Source organism: Alosa alosa, chromosome 4, assembly GCF_017589495.1.
Source record: "Alosa alosa isolate M-15738 ecotype Scorff River chromosome 4, AALO_Geno_1.1, whole genome shotgun sequence".
NCBI classification, from domain to species: Eukaryota; Metazoa; Chordata; class Actinopteri; order Clupeiformes; family Clupeidae; genus Alosa; species Alosa alosa.
In genome coordinates, this window is record NC_063192.1 from 32895861 (window position 1) to 32917500 (window position 21640).

The 21640-nt window shown below is 41.8% G+C and overlaps 1 pseudogene; it reads right to left on the reverse strand.

The window, feature by feature from the left end:
• Nucleotides 1–20903: 20903 nt before the first annotated feature.
• The window catches only part of LOC125293348, a 10115-nt pseudogene continuing 9378 nt past the window's right edge, over nt 20904–21640 (reverse strand).

A 21640-nucleotide genomic window follows, 5' to 3' on the forward strand; every position in this document is an offset into this window, starting at 1 on the left:
AGAATCAAATCCGTCTGCACTTGCAGGAATGACAATAATCACGATGTGATGTGTTATCGGTACGCTGATATGGTATTGGCTGTTCATAATCACAATGTTTAGTTAAATTTGTTACTTAGTAATGTTTGTTCATCTCTCTGAAAAGCTGTAGGAAATTGTTTTTTTTTCTGTTGCAACAAATTGCAATAAATAATCATAAAAACAAATAGAGTGCAATGCAAGCAATAAGAAAGGCTGCAGTGTGCTTGCTGTTCATCGCAATAAGAAAGGCTGCAGTGTGCTTGCTGTTCATCGCAATAAGAAAGGCTGCAGTGTGCTTGCAGTGTGCTTGCTGTTCATCGTGTAAGCTCTACACAGAGGAAAGATACTGGCTGTAATGTTTTCAGCCATAAATCAAACATTAACAAATTAGATGTTCTGGCAGTGTTTTGGTGGGAGATAATAAAAAACAGGTGGTCCTTAGCAAATTACTTGTTGGTTTTACAGCACATTTGTCTTATAGGTGTCAAGACATATTTTGTTTTGACCTTTTCAGTGACAATGAGGAGCATTTTGAACAAATGTCTCTTACTCAAAATAAATGCAGAAGCTCCACTGCGGTCATCAGGTGGGCACCCTCCTGTTTCATTAATTTCTTGCTCTTGCAGCTGGTGGGGGTGGGCTATAGGGTTGCTGGTGTTTTGCAAAGGGGACACAATGGGCCCCCAAGCCACTTGTTCAGGTTCCTGAGACTGGGAAGAACATCTTAGATGGCTCTGATGATGAGGCAAAGTCTGAACAAGTGTTGCTCGCAGTTTCATATGGGTCTGCATGTATAGCAAGTATTAGGTTAAAATTAAATTAAATATATATTAATCGAGTAGAACAAAATAGAATAGAATAGAATAGAATAATATAATTTGCATTATCACTTCCATTTCTAGACATTATCACTTCCATTTCTGCTGCTCCCATGATCTGCTCTGCTAGTGGGTAATCACACAATCTTCATGGTATTCAGCCTGCATCGTCAGTTCCCAATTCTTCTATAAACATTCTTCAGCAATCCTAAACATTGTGCCTTTTGGATTTCTCTAAAATCCCAGATACACAAATAGGGAAAACTTTCAGGATTTAAACCACAAAACAAAAATGCATCACAACCACAAAATGAAGATACATCACAATGTATCACGATGCATGTGCTCAGTAACAGACACTAAATGAGATGAGAATGTGCTGTGATGACAAAACAGCATGCCAGACACTCAATATCAAAAAAGAGGGGGTAGGACATGTCTCCAGATGCAATTGAAAGATACTCATATATAATTTTATGCAAATTGAGACATTTCAAGAAAATGACAACAAAATGACATTTGTCATTCCTTTCGACACTGTGAATCCCTCTCAAAAAGCTTTGTTTGTTCAAGTGGAAAAAAGAATTATAATGTAATAGCATGGCTATTTGTTGTTATTGATATCCATTTTGCATCCTCAAACATTTAGTAAATCTTGGCCATTGTGTACCTCTGGCTGCCTTGTGGCCAGTGGAATGTCCACAGCTGGCAAGTGTAGCTTGATGTAAACAATTCTGTTCTATTGATATTTAGGACTGCCCACAACATATTTGGTGATTGAGTGCAGACCCCAAAAACCCCAGCATCTCTCTCACTGTCATCTCGGGCCTACTGCTTGATGTCTGACCTTGCTCTTTCAGGATGTATTACGGAAAAGCCAAAGTCATGTTGACTTTGTTGAGTGATGTGCAATTTTGAAGAAAAGATTGATGTGTAATTTTCTGGCTTCAGCAGGACAACAGGTGAGATCGAGACAGTTTTTTCCCTTCTCATGTGGAATCTCCTTTTCCCACCAGTGGAGAGTTACCTGGCAGATGAACAATAAGATCCATTTCTCCTTGACGTATAACTTTAATACAATTACTCAAATGTGGGATGGACAATTGTATCTAATAAATAAAAAAATAGTCTGTGTGTTATCCCTCTGAAAAAGTTAATGTTGTACTGTATAGGGAACATCAAATCTGTCCAGTCTCAGATGACCCAAACAACTCACGACTCACGATTCCCATTTCAGCCCACACTTTCCCATGTCCCAGTGTTTTGTGAGCTGAAGTTGGGAGTCTTGGGAGATATTTTTGGCATCCCAAGGGACAGCTTATCCCACGGTTTGGTGACATTCCAGCTGGTGTGCCATGAGAGATCTCCATCATGTCAGCCCTGGCTTCCCACTGGATGTAGTCCTTGTGTTCTGCATGGGGATCTGATATGGCCAGGCTCACTGGCCTTGTGTTCTGCATAGCTGATAGGGCCAGGCTCACTGGCATGAAAAGACATTCTGCCACAGAGCTCTTATGGCATTTACTATTTTGGGCTTTATTTGGGGGACGAGGCCAACTGCTCTGAAAAAAGAGGTTGGACAAATCTCATACCTTACTGACATGCAACTATAATAGCCATGGTTAATTTCTGATCATGTTACAAACATATTTGGCAGTGTTGTTTTGAGTCTTTGATCTAATTAAATAATTAGTGTGAACTGCTCATGCAGCTAATATAGATGTTACCTAAATACAATATCTAATATACAAAGTTATTCAATGTAAACCTTAGTGCATTTCAAACTTCAAATTTCAAACAAGCTTTTAGATGGTCCAAACGTTCAGTAGAGACAAAAATGGGTGACACTTTACTTGACAGCATCGACATAAAAGTGACATGACACTGTCATGACACTTAAACCCTAACCCAAAACCCTAACCTTAATCATGACCCTAACCCTAATGCTAACCCTAACTTGTTATGACAAAAACCGAATGACACTTAATGACCGAAGCGTTATGTCATAAACGTTTATGACCTGTTTATGACACGTTCATGACAGTGTCATGTCACTCTTATGTCGACACTGTCAAGTAAAGTGTAACCCAAAAATGATGAGAATTGGTGCAGAATTGACACTCATTCATTCATATTCAGTGCAAGGCCCTACGTGATACCTCAGTCTGATGCTGTATGTTTTTTTTTTCACTTGTAGCTCTGATTCCGCATTTTCAAACTATTTCACAATTTGTGTTATGTGTATGTGTAACCGTGTTTATAGAGAACTGTTCATGTCACTTCTGGAGTCAAGTGTGTCGCAACACATTCAGTACCTGTAATGCTGTTCAGGAACTGTTAAACTCAAAGGTACATAAAAACACTCCTCGACAAATTTAGACGCGCGTCATCAACTCACCAACCTTAAGCCTTCCACCTGTATAAAAGCATATGCCTCCACCACTCTGCAAGCCTCTCAACGCTCTCTCTCCCTGAAACACTCAAGCACCCATCTGCTGTGGGAAGCCGACCAGGCGCCAGGCCTCTCGTTTAAATAATGAGCTTCGTTCTGAAACGAGCTGCTGAATAAATGACACAGGTAAAATAAACAAACTATATTTGCCGCACAGCAGAAATCTCCTAATAATCAACCATATCATTTGCATGAGGGTGGGTGACCTCCGGAAGCCCTCAGCTGTGCTTGTTAACCTTGACGAGCAGATGCAGAGGAGGACATCTCGCTTTTCAACATAGCCAAACATATTGTACCGTGGCTATGGACCTGAAGTTATAGATATATTCTGTATAGATAAATCAACAGCAGGGGAGGAAGTGACAGAGGACAATCAACTGAAGTCATCATCAGTCCTCCTCAGAAGTGTCGCATGTGGTGGCACTCTTGTTTCTGACAGCCTTGTGGGACTGTATCCCAGGACCCCTTATCCTGGATTACTTCCCATTTCTAGGATTTATGACCTGGAAGGATTTTTTTTGTTTTCTCCTTGTTTCCATGCGTAAATGGGAATGTAGGAATTATCTAATCAAATAGATACATTGGAAATGGCAAAAACGTTTTGTAGTTCTTGTATGTTCGTGATTTGTGATCATTCTCGTGCAAATGTAGGAGTAACATGCAAAAGGTTTACCCTAGAGTTTTTCCCATAAAAGCATTTTGTGAAAACTTGTTGGTTTGGGATCTTGGTCAGTCAAATAGGCCCTTAGTAAAGCAAACAGAAACACAAATGGTTTCCTGTCTGAGCATTCTCTTGCTTTTAGAGTCTCCATGACGTCACTAAGTCCTGTCCACTCTGCTCTCACAGACAACCATATCCATATGGACACACACACGACTATTAGAGTGGCACAAATTCTGCACTGAAAGTCATTCCTGGCATGAGAGCGGTCTGGGAGGGGTTTGCTGAAGGGTGAGAATGCCGCTTGTGGCGTATTGATCTCAGAGTCTCAGTCTGTGTGGCAGTGCATGATAACGCTGCTATTGTCACTGGATTGCTTTGAGTTCATTTGGTAACTGTCATCGCGCCGTGTCTATGAAATACACGTATGCGCACACAGTCATGTGCAAAGCACACACAGGCTCACACGTGTGTCAGTGAACAATACATACACACAAATACTCACACAGTACATTAGAAATAACCATTAAAAAAATCACCACACTTGCGTTAGAATCCGCCTTCTTAGGTCTGTAAGGTCTACTTTGCTGTGAGCAGGCATGCCATTCAAATGGCTAAGAATATAGGCTACTCTGAGTCTTCTCTTCTCAGACCAATGACCATAAGCACTGGACTGGCAGTGTTGTGTACACTACGATAGGGCCACACATCAGGTTTAGCCCTTACAGTGCCCTTATGGGGGTTTGCACATAACACGATGTGAAAAAGACACTGAAGTCTAGCTATGGTCTACAGACATGCAAGTATGGTGAAGGGACTTACTATTGCAAGCAGAGTACTGTATGATGTATGTGAGTGATGGCAGTGAAGATGTGTGTGTGGGCGGGAGGGGAGTGCAGCAGTGACTGTGTGTGTGTGTGTGTAGTGTGTGTGTGGGTAGGTGGGGGCAGTGTGCTGTAAGTATGTAGAGGATGTGTGTTGGAGAAGATCCTGAAGACAATGTGCTGTGTATGTAGGGGAGAGGGGGGAGTGTACTGCAAGTATGGTGAAGGGACTTACTATTGCAAGCAGAGTACTGTATGTATGATGTATGTGAGTGATGGCAGTGAAGATGTGTGTGTGGGCGGGAGGGGAGTGGAGCAGTGACTGTGTGTGTGTGTAGTGTGTGTGTGTGGGTAGGTGGGGGCAGTGTGCTGTAAGTATGTAGAGGATGTGTGTTGGAGAAGATCCTGAAGACAATGTGCTGTGTATGTAGGGAGGGGGGGCAGTGTGCAGCTAGTATGTAGAGGAGGCTTACTGTAGCAAGCAGTGTGCTGTATGTATGTGAGGTGATGACAGTGATGATGTAAGTGTGTGTGTTTTTTGTGTGTGTGTTGGGGATGGGGGTGGGGGGTGGGGGGGGCAGAAAGGCTAGCCAATCAAGGACATGGGTATAGATGGAGGAGAAATCAAAAATAATAAATAAAACGTTCTATGGAGATGTGCAAGTCAGATATGTGTGTGTGTGTGTGTGTTTTGACGTGTGATGAAATAAGAAAATAAATAAAAAGGTCTGTAGCATAGGGAGAGGGATGTAAAAGTGCTAAAAGTCATGTAGGTGTGTGTGTGTGTGTGGGGGGGGTCATGAGTGCTGAGGAGTGAATGAGTGCAAAGTCAGTATAGTGTGCAAAGTCAGTTCATTGCCGATAGACTACTATAAGATAAATACCATATGCACATATATGACATGGCATCCTATGTTAAAGCTTTTAAAGCCTGTAATGCTAACTGTTTCCTGTCTCTGTGCTTTTACTGGACCGGCAGGCTGGCCTCTGAGCTCCGCCGTCCTTCTCTCCTGCTGCCTACAGGCTTCTGCGTAGTGGTCACTCAACCGGCAGCCACACGGAGAGTAGCAGGCATGTTGGGTGGGGCAGCTGTGTCTGAAAAAAAACTCCCATAAGCCACCACCACTGTGTTTGTTAACCAGTTTTAGTGGTCATTTCAAAGTTCGAGATTAGAAGGAGGAAACACGGTGAATGTGAACATGCACCGAGCTCTCCTTATGCAATAAAGCCAAGGTCCAAATCATTTTCGCAAAAACAGCTCTTCACAACTCCTCCCTTGATTAGGAGAGGGATCTATTTAATGACAGAATACAACAGATGGAAGCCTGCTCAGATGTTCCTAAGCAGAATATTGTTTATGGTTATGGAATTTAGCAGACGCTTTTGTCCAAAGCGACAAATATTCATTAATGCTCTTGATGCTTCATGGCTGCTGTTTTTAAATATAAACACTATGGTGACTAATGGCTGTTGCTATTAAATATAAACACTATGGTGACTCTGACCAGAGAAGGAAAGATGACCTGGGTCTATCATTTTGGGTCTAACATCAACATGTTTTTGGATGTGTTTGAAGTTTGTGATGCAGACTGTGTGCCTGGACCTTTCTGTGAGATGCTTCCCCACCAAGTGTCTGAGCCTCTCTTTCTTTGATGTGCTTTTCAGGAAGAAATCAATGAAGATGTGGTTGACCTCAGCTGTTCCAGAGAATCAAGATTTATGAGTACAAATAAATTCTACTCAAGTCTGCAGAGTGCATTGGGACTAACAGCTACAGCTACAAAAATAGATTTTAACACATACATTCTTAAAACTAATGTGTTGAAAACAACACAACTTGTCCAACATATCTGTGTCCAGATAGGGACAACACAGTTTGTGTTGTTTCCTTTTTTTTATTTGTTACACAATGTGTTGAAAATAACAGAATGTGTTGAAAACAACACAATCTCTGTGTCCAGATAGGGACAACACATTTGTTTTACGAGAGTAGGAGCATCCTGAGCATGGCACTCATCAGCACAGTGGCCAGACAGCCCCCCACCCCCCAGCAGAGGAGGAGATAGCCGAGATGCGGCCGCCTCATCTCAATTTATTCCTCCTGCCACTGACAGCATGATTGTGGCCTTGTGTCAGTGACAGATATCTGAGAGAGCAACTGAGGGGGTTGATCCAGGTATGCTATAGGTATCCTGGTATCCTACATCACTATATGTCATTACAAATTGTGTGTGTGCGTGTGTGTGTGTGTGTGTGTGTGTGAGAGAGAGAGAGAGCGAGAGAGAGAGCGAGAGAGAGAGAGAGAGAGAGCGAGCACAGTGCAAAGTGTGATGCTAAATGTCACTTACACATGTTGCTTAGTGCTTTCCTGTAGAATACAAGTTAATGGACACAAATCAGTGGAATCTATTTTGATGTTTACTGGCCAAATTTGCTATGATTTACTTCAATGTGATGAAACACCATAGGAATAGCAATGGGCTCTTTTCACATACGTTTGTGCTGCCTGCACACCTAACCTAACCTGCCGCTATTCTTAATGTAATTAGTGTCTACACAGACCTGGTTGGGCGTTGCACCTAGTAAATCAGCATGTTATGATAAAGAAGGATTTATGCAAGTTAAAATTGTTATTATTGAGCAAACAAGATATTCAGTGTCGGGGTGAAGATGTTAGTAAAATAACAGAAGGTACAACACAGTTAACACAACACTGGAAATAAAGTGACCGCATTGAGCACCTTTCGTGCAAGTAGCCCAGTCTATGATTCTGTTAAAGCAGATGCTTGAGGCATGCTTATGTTAATTTAACCAGAAAATAATTAAAACTAGATGTACTGCAGAGAGGTACAAAATATGACCACCGCCCAGTCCTGCACATTCTTGCCGCAAAAATGAAACACGCTTGTCAAGTTGTCAATTTGTTTCCATCTCCTACTCCATCCCCTACTTTTGTGTATGTAAATGAGTGTGTGCATAGTGTGTGTTTATGTGTATATAGAGTATATGCTTCTGTATGTGTGTGTGTGTGTGTGTGTCTCATTTTTGCTTTTTAATTTTTAACTAGGTGGCGCTAGAAACAAATCTCAGACTAAACCTATATGACCGCTGCTTTGCTAGTGTGGTGGTCATAATGAGAGGGTGTCTTTTAGCTGCTGATTGCATACTATTATTGTGATGGAATAATGCAAAATCTGTGAAAGTTAAATTTTTCCTGGATATTGGAGAGGTCGATAAGAGCGTTATAATGATACCATAGCCTTACAGTCATTTACTGTTGTAGACTCATTATTATGGCCGCCGCTAGCAAAGCTTGCGAAGCGGTCATATAAAGATTGTAAAAGTTTTTTTTTTTTTTTTTTCCGTCATCTACTTCCTGAATTTTTGGTCAACGATACCCGGGACATCGAAACACCGGTGCACATGAAATTTGGTGGGCATATAGCCCCACTAGACTTTTACGGAAAAAATTCGTTTTGTACCCAGGGGCCACTCCCCCCCGTGCTGGGCCCCCGAACCACAAAAAAAGCAGTTTTTCCTAAATAACTACCTGAACCGTGGCACTGAGGATGAAGAATCTTTTATGGTATGTTGGTCTCAAGGGCCCACATCAACCTGGCCCATAATCACTCATTTGTGATTTGCACCCCCCCGGTAAAAAATGAAAATGCAATATTATTCTGCTTTAATCGCCCCTATCTTCAGTTAAGATGTTCAGAACTGCACCAAATGTTATGTGTATGATTGACCTGGCATTCTCTGGGGGTATACCAAGTTTCGTAGAATTTCATCCATGGGGGGGTCTAAAAAAAATTAGGTTATGTGTACATTTAGTGACTGTACACTCATTGGCCTGTAGATGGCGGTGCACACATATACACATGCACACACACACAGGCACCCACATACTATCGGTATTAGAACGCCCGATACATAATTACAAATTCAGTAGGATTAAAAGAAAGCCAAATATTCATCATCATCATCATGGCTGCATTTCCAGTATTGGCGATAAGTAGTCGTTTGTCCACTAGATGGCGCATCGTTGCAGTGAGACGTAATTTTGTTGGAAGTTAAAAGTGGGTTGGAAAAACAATGGACGCTTCCTACAACGACTGTAGTTTACCGCAGCGAACGTCTAATACGGATAGGACGATGTTCACATGAAATGTAATTCCCATTTCTTCTTGAAGCCGAAATACATCTGAGGATGTTTATCGGACATGCTTGGTTTTTACTGCAGGTACGTTAATCTTATAATATCAATAAGGACCTAGGTAATGTTACCGTTAGCGTTGGTTGAGTGATGGAGGCCAATTTGATTGATTGCATTTGTAGAAAACTATAAATGCGGTTATACCAAGCAAATTGATAGCAGCACTGTAATTGTATCTTTCGACTGTCATTTGTTGCACGTGCTACAAAAAACATTCTGTGCAATGGAAGATTTACCAACGTTACACCAGTCTGATACAGTTTTGCCTATACATGCGTGAGACTGAGACGCCTGTTTATTTTGTTTTAAGTGCGTGCAGGGTGTGAGAGGGGAATCGATGTGCTTTGATTCCAGCTTGGTAGTTGTAGTCTGTGTGAAATAAAAAAGCACGTGTGTGTGAAGTATCCAAACAATGACACCTTCATTTCATTATGGCTGCTTTAGCAACACACCCTAAGCTACTGTGTAGTGGGTCCCATTTAGAAGTGGCTACTTCATTCGCGCTTTCCTTCATGGAGCTGCGTGAATTTTATTACAACCACGATATGGCAGTTTAAGTCCGCTTGATACTATTATTTTATTTGTGTCGCCAGCATAGCCTATTGACAATTTATGTTGTAAATAGGCCTACCTTATAAGCCTACCTGTAGCTTAGAGAAGCTAACAGCTTTCTATTAGGATCAGTTTTGTCAACTCCCTGATGCATTTTTTGCATTTAGAATAGCCAGAGCGTGGATATCTCAATCGGAAAATTAAACAATATCGGGTGCCTATGGACTAGGCTGGGTGAACCCAGCCTGATCTGCCCGCTATTTATTTTTTGATTTCTTAAAAGATTGAGCTTGGTCTGGTGAAAGCCAGACTAGCCATGGACCTCAGTTACACAATGCAAGGGAACATGAATCAGCCTATATTTGCACAATAACGGACAACAGCTCTTCAACTTTGGCCAGTTAAAATGTGTATGAACAGTCTAGCGACGCATTTCATCAAGGCCCATTTGGACATGTCAGTTATTTGCACCACTGGTTAGATGTAAAACAGCATTTCGTTTCAGACTACTGTTTCTTAATTTGTGCATTAACAATAACGTTTCAGACTACTGTTCCTTAATTTGTGCATTGACAATAAAGTATCACATGAACTAAAGATGACTAAAATCTTATGTAGAAGAAGAAACATTCACAAAAAAAATCCATCCAAAATGACCTTTGTTTTTGATAGCTGTTGAAAACGGCATGGAACTGACAGAGATGTTTTTGTTGATAAATAAATAAATAAATAAATAACATTATGCTGATACCTTTTGCTTTTCCCAAATACAATGTAGCCTACAGGTGTAAGTGACCTTTCATCAATCCAGTTGCAATGGATGAACTGTGATAAACTGCCCTACTTGTGATTGTTTAGAGATTTTAAAGGTTTTATAACAATGCTACATCTTCTTTGGCTATTCTACAATCTATTCACCTTTTCAGCACCAGTAGGCTACTTTCTGTGCAAACAAGCATACACAAAAGTTTCAAGAGTGGGGGATGGAGTAAAAGATGGAGACAAATTGAAGTGTGATTTATTTTCACGGAACGGATGTACAGGACTGAGCGGCAGTCATATTTTGTACCACTATGCGGTACATCTAGTTGTCATTTAAATGGGCAGATACGAGACTAGAGAGGCTAATGCCTTTCAGGCTTTTAATATTTTTCTCAGGTTTATGCACCAACACATGAGGCAAGAGATGGTAAGGAGTCCATATTTATATCTCAACCAAGACAGTTGTTGGGCTTTTTTAGTTTATTCACACTTGATGTGTGCATTTATTTCTCACTTCTTTAGTTATGTTGATAAAGAGGCCAATTGATGTGTGAAATATCCGGAAAAAACATGACTGAAATAGGAGCCTGAAAGCGTTCTTCTAAAGGTTCATCTGAAGTGCTTGGTGTCTGAGCAGCAGCGTCCTGCCTTCTGCAGAATTCCAATGACCTCAACATGCTTTATATTCAGAGAAGCATCACAGCACAGCAGAACGATGCATTAAAAATCAAACAAGGCAGCAAGATGAACACATCATAGAATGATTAATTATAAACAAGTCAGAGTTTTCCCACCCAATAATCAGAACACACAAGACTTTCTCTGTACTTATAGGTTAAACATGATCTTTGTCACTGTGCTGCAGAAAAATAAGTATTCCAATAAAATGGCATGATGTATTTACCCGTCACCATCTCATATCCCATTAGCTCATTCCATGTCTGCCAGAAATGATGCTTATGGTTTTGGTGTGCATAGAAATGAGATTAGATAGTTAGACACATACATGTATTACAAATAGGCAAAACAAGAGATACATAACATAGCCTAGATTACATGGTTTTGGTGTGCATAGAAATGAGATTAGATAGATAGATACATATTAGAAATAGGCAAAACAAGAGCTACATAACATAGCCTACATTACATCTAGTTGAATTGCTCATGGAGGCACAGGCATCCTAGCTGGTAACCCCAGGATGTTCACAGGTGCTGTTGCCATGGCTGGGTAACCCCTCTTCACCCTGGCGTGTCTCCGGAGACTAGAGGATGACCCCATGCACTCTTCCTCTTCACCCTGGCGTGTCTCAGGAGACTACAGGATGACCCCATGCACTCCTCCTCTTCCTCACTATGCTAATATTAGCACGCAGTTATCACTCAGCCTACACAGTATTTTCCTGGACCCTTCCCTTGCACAGTTCCACTGACAAGTTGCACTTTCAACCACTGCAGCATATCCATGCATAAGAAGTCCATATAGCCATATAGTGTAGTCACACAGCCTAGATGAGTTATGTAATGCATATGGAGTCCATATAGTGTAGTCACACAGCCTAGATGAGTTATGTAATGCATATGGAGTCCTGTAGTGTAGTCACACAGCCTAGATGAGGTATGTAATGCATATGGAGTCCTGTAGTGTAGTCACACAGCCTAGATGAGGTATGTAACGCATATGGAGTCCATATAGTGTAGTCACAGCCTCTAGATGATGTAATGCATATGAAGTCCATATAGTGTAGTCACAGCCTCTAGTTATGTAATGCATATGAAGTCCATATAGTGTAGTCACAGCCTCTAGATGAGTTATGTAACGCATATGAAGTCCATATAGTGTAGTCACAGCATCTAGATTGTTTATTGTTAAAAGCAGGCGCGCGGGAATAACCAAACTAATGGATGTCCGACGAATACCCCGGACATGTTTAGGATTTTGACTGCTAAATACGTCATTTTAGTGCAGTGTGCGGGTGATAGCGAGAAGTGTTGAAAAGTCCTGGGCAGCCACAAATTCCAATGTTCCGCGACAGCACTCAGAGTCCACTGCACTCACCCTAACCCCACACTGCACCAACCCTAACCCCACAGAAGCGCACTTGACATCGTATAGTTAAGGAAAAATACTTTTCTGATCGTCAAAACCACATCAGAGATGTTAGGCTTTAAATATAGGCTAATAATCAGGCTGCAATGATCTCGCAAATAATTTCTGAATAGCCTAAAGTGTGTCGTAAAGTATGTGTCCTAATAATTTCTATCTTAGCGACTAGGATAGTGAATGATTTCACTAGCTAAGTAGCTATGCATTTATTATTTTTGCAAAACTGTAAAACACAATTAAAGTTTCTTTCAGCTTATCCATGGTTTTTTTGAACGTGTAAATCGCATAGAATATGTAGGCCTATATCAACCGTAGGCCTACACATTTGATTGCTATCACATAGATGAAACCACACTACGGTTCTTACAGTAACTGACTCACGTTCACGTTGATCTCTATAACTGTTAATTTTTAGTAGCCTATATTCGAACCTATCCATAACCCTTTTTTGCTATTTGACTCATCATTTCACATACAAAAATATAAATAATGTCAGACAGCGAATTAGTAATTATTTAAAAATATATATAATATTTTTTTAAATTCTATCTCCTGCCAGCAGGGGGTGCTGCAGCACCCTCAGCACCCCCATCCCCGCGCCCTTGGTTAAAAGGATCCCCATTAGCTGTCACCAAAAAAGGGACAAGCTAGTCTTCCTGGGGTCCACAACAAGTAAGGATCAACTACTGTAACACTGACAATTCAAAAGCAGTAAAACATTGTAGACATCATTATAGACACCATCAAGAAATATTCAATATGAATTACAGTATTTCATTCATTATTACATTCATACAGTAAATCCAATCAATGTCTACTCACAAATTTAGATAATGTATTCTCAGATGGTATTTAAAAGATACTTTGCCATTATTTTACGTATGTTCAGTGGACAATTATTCCAATGATTGATAGCACAATAAATAACTGTTTTCTTTAAAGCATTTGATTTTGGTCGTGGTAACATCAACTGGCCATCATCAGCGGACCTAGTCAAATGAGAATGAACTTGATCACACCTAGTCAAATGAGAATGAGCTTGATCACATCTAACAATCTGGTTGTATAAGAAAACAGGTTGAGAATAAAAGACTATGTTTCTGAAAAATTTTGTTGTGTTGAAATCCAGCCTATTCTCTACCATTAACCAAGAGAGTCCAGCCTGTTCTCTACCATTAACCAAGAGAGTCGGCGGTGCATACTAATTGTGTTCGTTCTTATGGGACAATGCAATACTAACCTGGCCGCTCTGTTCTGTGCAGTTTGTAATTTCTTTAGCTGACTTTTAGATGCAGATGACCATACAGGTGCACAATAATCCAGGTTACTTAAAATTAAGGATTTGGCCACCTGTCCCACGATGTGTGTAGGGACATAAGAAAGACATTTCCTGCACCATGGAGATACCACAACCCATCTTCTTCACTATGGTATCGATGTGTTCTGCCCATGAGAGCTGGCTATCTATTATTGTACCCAGTAATTTTACTTTATCTACCTGTTCTATAGGTTCCCCAGACAAGTTCATACTCATCTTTGGTGTGGTTGACAGTTTATGACTCGATCCCAAGATAATTGATTTGGTTTTTGAGATGTTCAGTACCAACTTATTTCGCTTTATCCAATCAAATACATATGAAGTAATTTATTCTAAACCTGTGACAGTGTCAGTTATTGCAGACATTCTCCTGTCACCCTTCTGATTAGATGTTTCCCAGTGCAACTAGGATCATTTGTACACCAAACAAATGGATCAAGGTTTTTTCCAGAGAACTTAACTACACCAATATTCAAAATGGATATAATTGATGTTCATGTATTTCGCAATTACCATTGAAAATGATGACAATTGAAGAAAGAGTTGAAATTCTGGACATATCATTGCATTAGCTTCCATACCTACTGTATATCTCTCCAAAATGACATCAAATGTAGTGGTGATCCAGCTGTCTAATACTACATAAAAAATATCAACATTTCTGTGGCTTGCATGCATAGTTAGCCTTCGTAGTAGAAGTGGAAAAACAATAATAAGGGTTCCACTGTGATATTCATCCTCAGACTTCTTGCATTCATGTGGCAAATTCCATCACTGATGAAATAATTGAGGGGGTCTTTCCATGATAGCACTGGTGTTAAGTCCCTCAGCATGCTGTGTGTTTTAGCAGTCTTGGTGTACTGGTGCTAAGTCCCTCAGCATGCTGTGTGTTTCAGCAGTCTTGGTGTACTGGTGCTAAGTCCCTCAGCATGCTGTGTGTTTTAGCAGTCTTGGTGTACTGGTGCTAAGTCCCTCAGCATGCTGTGTGTTTTAGCAGTCTTGGTGTACTGGTGCTAAGTCCCTCAGCATGCTGTGTGTTTTAGCAGTCTTGGTGTAAACATATTCCAGGGGCTGGATAACGTAGCAGAGGGAGAGTCAAAGAGCAGACTGCAGATGTGGCAAGCACAACAGCGGACCTTCTCATTAAATATGGGCTTGTGTGAGGTTCTGTCCAGCACAACAGCGGACCTTCTCATTAAATATGGGCTTGTGTGAGGTTCTGTCCAGCACAGGTATCTCTGCCTGCGTATCGTGAGCTGTGTGCTGCCTGGAAGTATCAAATGTGTCCGAGATCCGTCTGGACATGACTGTGGGCAGCAGGGCTACATCTGAGCAGGGCTGTCATCTGGCACCTGGCCAGGCACATGGGTGTTCTTTCCCCTCATAAAAACAGGATCACAGACAATATGGCCCCGGATCTCAGACAGACTACATGTGTCTCCCAGGATGCATGAGTGTGTATGTGTATTGAACACTTTCGAGAGATAGATAGATAGATCCTTTATTGATCCCCAAGGGGAAATTCAAGAACTCTCACACACACACACACACACACACACACACACACACACACACACACACACACGCACGCATGCACGCACGCACGCACGCACACACACACAAATTACTCACCATCCCCATATGACAACATGTCTTTGCATTTGTGAGAAAACATTATGGCAACGTGTGCAAAGAAAACAGGACGTAGAGTACTGTAAACAAAGTGGTGAGCTGACACAAAGAACCATAGAGGTGAAAGAGGGCTCTTCCTGTTTTATTTGCATTTGTTTTAACTCTATGGACAGACCTAGTACAGGAGCTTTTCACAGATAGTCAGTGGCCAACTGCCTTTTAATTCATAATTGTCTGTACAATTTTGATGGCCATAGTTGTAAAGACCTAAATCATTAGGTTAATTGTTTTTTTCTCAGGTACCTAGTTTGAGATCACAGTGAAAACTGAGCCTAGCAGCTTAGTGGAAGAGGAAGGGGCTTGTGAGCCGCTCAGCTGGTTCTCTACCTCCGCCTTGACCTTCAGTGACCCCCCTCCCCACACACACACACACACACAGGCCACACCTGATGGGGGAGCCCATACACCTCTCCCCCTTCACTGATGCTCTCACCTCTAATTGGGCACCTTGACTTCTCCAATCAACTCAAGAGTGCTCTTCCAAGGCTCACTCCAAAAATAGTCAGTAACATTTGATTCATTAAGGAAGATGGGTGTGACATGTTAGAATGTGTAATGGATGTCTTTCAGTGTCACAACTACCACTCAGTAGTTTCTCTTTTTGTTTATTTACTAGTTCTGCAGTACTACTCACACACACACACAGTACTGACCCACATTAAGTGGAAATGTATTTATTATAACATACACACACACACACACACACACATACACTTACAGTATACAAAGATTGTGAGGTAGCACCATCAGGTAGCATATCTTTCAAACCTTTAGTCCGTTTAATTTCAAACTTGGCAGGAGTCTTGAGTAAGTTCAGCGGCAAGTTTGACATTGTTTGGATTAGAAAAGCAAAAGATATCGTTAAATATATCGGTAAAAGAAGCACATGTTGGTTTTCTCCACTCTACTATAGCCCCTCCCCCTCTCTAGGGGGTGTTCACATTGTAGACACATGCAGCAGCGCTGTGCTATGAGACCCATTATTGTCAATGGCTTGCGCATGCAAGAACTGGCCTGCCGCTGGCTTGCGCACGCAAGAACTGGCCTGCCACTGGCTTGCGCACGCAAGAACTGGCCTGCCGCTGGCTTTTTTGCACAAAAAAAAGTATTTGGGACATTAGGCTACCTCAACCAAGAGCAGCCTAATGGAAAGCGCAGCGCATGCCGTGTACAATGTGAACCTGGCTTCACACAGCACACCGCAGGACCAGAGACAGAAGCCGGGTTTGTGTGTGTGACGAAACTTGACATGCATTCAGAGGGTGTCATACTGATCCTACACTTCTAAATTCTGTGCAGTTTTGAACCTGTCAGCCAAAGATACCTCCGATTACAATGCCTCGTTTTTCCCTTTTTATTTTTAACTAGGTGGCGCTATACCTCAAATGAGTGGATATGGGATGTGTTGACATGGCGACCAACATACAAAATAATTATGGTTCTCGAGATATTCACAGAAAACTGTGTCCGGCCATCTACAGGCCAGTTGGTATACAGTCACTAAATTTACACATACATTTATTTATTGTATGGCCACCCATGAACTGAATTCCACAAAACTTGGTATGTATTCAGAGGGTGTCAGAATGATCCTACACCTCCAATTTTTTGCTTTTTCATTTTTAACTAGGTGGCGCTATATGTCAAATGAGTGGTTATGGGATGGGTTGACATGGCCCCTTGAGACCAATATACTAAAAAATGTGATCCTCCTAGGCCCTACAGTTCTCAAGATATTCACAGAAAACTGTGTCCTCCTTTTCGGGGGGTCCGGTCTGGTGGGGGGTGTGACGGATCAAAACAATTGTTCTGTGTCATCCTTGTGGAGCTACATGCCCAACAAGTTTCGTGCACCCCGGTCTTTCAGTGTCCCGGGAATCGTTGACACAAAATTACTGAAGAAAAAAAAAATCAAGAAGAAAAAAAACTCTGACTCGCTGTGCAGCGGTCATAATTAAATCATATATACAGTAACAGGAATAACTATATCTATGTTACATAAGTAATAACACAAGTCTCTCTCTCTCTCTCTCTCTCTCTCTCTTTCTCTCTCTCTCTCTCTCTTTCTCCCTTTTCTGTCCTATCCAAAACTAAATGGATAAGCTCTGTGTGCCAAAGGCACGGATGCTCCCGATGTTATCAGAGATCGCAGGGCTGTCATGTCTCCTCATTCTTCTTCTTTAATCGTCTGTCTGTCAGGCTATGTGGAGCCGGAGCAGCCTAGCCGGGCCTGTGTCAGGATGTCTAACGGCTTTCAGAACTGACATCTTTGTTGCACTGTCAGTCCAGTCATACAGCAACAAGATGTTGTGACAGCAGACATGACAGGCAGATTACAGATCTTTTTCATATTGGCTTATCATGGTGTGAGCCAAAATATTGTGTGATGTGTGTGTGTGTGTGTCTGTCTGTTTGTGTCTGTCTGTGAGTCTGTGTTTGTGAAGGAGAGAGAGAGAAAGAGAGAGAGAAAGAGAGAGAGAGTGTGAGCCTGTGTCTGTGTGCATGTGTGTTTAATTCGGTGCACATTGAGAAGAGAGTGCTGTGGTGACTGGTGTGTGTTACAGCTGCAGATGTCACAATGGGGTGAGTTAATAGTTTGATTTACCTGCATTCTCTGCATGCGCTGATGTGACGTGATTGATTAGCAAGTGGGACTCTCACAGTCGCCTCATGGCACCAACATGCAGTCACGACACACACACACACACACACACAAACACATTACACATATATTGCTAAATACAGATGTAGACTTGCCCTCTGTCAACACTAAGTGCTTGATGATAGGAAAGCTCATTAAAAATCCCCGCCATTGTTGTCAGCCAACGTCCAGAAAGTAATTATCAGCATGTGCCAGAGGGGATTTGGACAGGAACAGGGAGAGCCCACAGACCTGCACACTGTGATTGCACTGCACTCTTCTGGTGCTGATAAGGCCTCTACACACCATGGAATCCCCATTCCCCACAGCTCGAGGTGCGAGGTGTGTATTATTGTGTCGTGTGTGTGTGTGTGTGTATGTGTGTGTGTGTCCAGAGCACAGAGACTGGGATTACGTAAAGAAAAAGATTGTTATATCCAGCAGCCAGCAGAGTTCAAATGTGGGCTCTACATGTGAGTGGGTGGTCCTGGTGACGGCCCTTTTCAAAAGAACACATCATTAGGAGAACCGCACCGCTTTGCAAGGGGCCTCAGTTAATGCTGTTACAGCCAGGCAGCACGCGGTGAACCGCCAGTGACTGAGATAATAGAAGAGAGAGATGGTGAGAGAGAGAGAGAAGGAGAGAGAGAGAGAGAGAAGGAGAGAGAGAGCGCATATGCGTGTACTGAGTGCCACCCAGACAGAGTTGGAGATCAGCCAGAAACATGCATCACCTCCTTCTCACAGTTTGCTGGCTATTAGTGTTATCTGTCATTGGCTTGACAGGAGGTTTTACCAGATGGCGCGCAGTGCTTATTTTGAGTGTTAGTCTCGAAGTGTTCCTGCAGAGGGCAGTGTTAGACAGAGTACTGCATTCCTCGATATAGACTGACATCTTGCAATACGGACATCAACTGAAAAGTTTAGAAGTTTAAACACGTGTACCTGTTAATTCAGACTTCCTTTTTTGGGTGATGCGTGCCTTGTAAGAACACACTTGCCTCAGCCTCAGGAAACTGACTAACGTCTCTGCGCAAATGAATCTGCTGCTATTTGCCTTAGTATAATCACATTATTCATTCTAGACAAGCTATTACTGTTCGCCCAAAGCTCTGGCCGTTTTGGTCTTAAATGAGGACATGTTTGCCTCCTGAAGTGGAGCTGCTGACGCCGTCATGTGTAGCCTACAGTTAGCGTGACTCAGCCTACACAAGCAGACCTCTATGTGAATCAGGGCTGTTGAGCACCCCTGTGTTGTTCACTCCCATTACCATGACAACACCGCCCTGGTCCTGCTGTATTTATGCAGAGGATAGCTACTAGTGGGATTTGTTTTGGTGTAGCCTAATATGAAAAAGAGTTAGGCAGGTCAGATGTAGCAGATTATTTGCACTGAACTGAATGGGGGCAGAAACCAAGGCACAGCAGGAGAAAAGGGAAGACTGAAGACCCATTTTGATTGGTTTTACTATCATTGACAAAATTCCTTTTCCATGGGTGCAAAAAGAGGATATGCAACATATGTGGTGGAACAGAGGACTACCACACAAAGGCGGTTTCACCAGTGCTGACAGAGGCCAATCAGTCTTGGCTAAATTGAGACTTTGGTTGAATCAGGTAGACACATATGTCCCAGTAGACCAGTATCAGTCAGTGTAGGCCTACTGAAATAATCTGCATATTCTACACATTTTATCTTTTTCTTACTGCATTGAGAAAGTGTGGCTTACTGGTCACTCCACTCCATAAATTCAAAATTGTCAGCGTATTTGACAGACTATGATATAACTTTCTGGATATCCAGCCACATATGATCTCATTACACATCGCAATACTTTGATGAATGAAATTCCTCAGTGATGTGCATCAAAGAATGTTTTGTGTTCTTGGGTCTTGTCCTGAAGCTGTGTGTGATGTAGGCCCATATGGCATGTGATTAGATTAGCTAAGGTCAGCGAGTGGCAGGCGGCATGACTCATGCCCTATCAGCGGCCGGCAGCAGGGGGAGTCAGGGGCCTCCTTGTTGTTTCATTCGTTTATTTTCTTTCACGCTCAGTGATGTCATGCCGGGAGACTTCCTGAACATTGGGTGCATTCAGCAGGCCTGCCTCTGCCACCCCAGTTGGGACCCAAACACGCAGTCCCCTAGCAACCTGTGATGGCCACAAACGGTCCAGTTGTTGTTTGTTTGAGGGAGTTTTTTTTTTTTTTGGCGGCTGTGAGGTGATGTGTGGGGCCGTGGGCGTTCCCCAGCCTGCGCCGAGGCAAACACTTGCTTCTTTCTCCTGTTTGGCATCTATTAGAGTGGCTGGAACGAGGCAGATAATAAGGAAACATCTGTCTCTCTCCAGGGGCCTGCTCAGGGGAAGCCCTCCCGCACACAAGGGGGGCTCTGAGATTGTGCTGCCTGCTGCTGACTCATACATCTGGTGGAGGGCTGGTTCTTACCCACACCCTACTGGTGGAGAGCAGGGAACCACACACGCACACACGCAACATCTACTAGGGACTTGGATATCAACCGTTGCCACAGGTTACAATTATAAGCTATACACTTAGAGTTTGTTTCAAGAGCTTCAAATAGGCCGAAGTGATTTAAGAAGCTTTGAAGGTGGTTATGTAGGTTACATTATGTAGGGCCTGCTAGGTTGTCCTGTCTACATTTTGACAAGAGACTCTCCAAAAAGTGCACAACTTTAGCAATGCTGTGGTTGGTAGAATTTTATGAAAAATGGTCATTCTGCTTCTCTCACTTGTAATGTGATGTAATGTAAACAATGAGTTAATGTAGATTCATGAAAGCAAGTTACAGTGAAATGACTACTGCGATTAGCAGATGATGTTTCTGATATCTGATTTATTGCTCATATTACTGCAGAGACACATAAAGCATAGCACACTGCATAGTCTACACACAAACAGCATGAGATCGCAACAAATTACCAAATGAAACACAAGAAGCTTTCTTATAAAATTCTTATATAAAAACATTATAAGACGTCTGAAACAAAAATATAGATTTGCCTCTTTTAAGAAAAAAAGATATTATATTAATATTATGGAACTAAAATGAAGAATGGCTACAGGTTTCTATCTTTGGCATTTCATATATTATGCTTTGGATAAATGACAACAATAAAACTAAGACAACAACTGATTCAGTTCGTAAAAATACACATTTTCTACTAAAACTAGATATTTCAAAAAGAAACATTTTATACATCACATTATCTTCAAAATATATTTACAACAGACATGAAAAGTCATTGGTATACATTCATGGTGTTACCGTGATAAGACACTTAGAACTGTACAATGAGCGCATCTCTCACATGCTGATTAGATCAATACAGACTTAGAAATTCTTTGCTTTTTGAAAGAGACAGCTGAGATATCAGCTTTCATGGCTTTGGTTTTTCTTTAACTCATTTCATATTGCCAATGTAATGCAATAGGTTTAACTAGTTACATTTGGTGTACATAATGTCCCAGACACATGTTAGAAAACCAATGACTAACCTAAATAACTTGTCTGTATTCAAATGATGTTGTATTTCCTCTACATTGTTAACACTACAG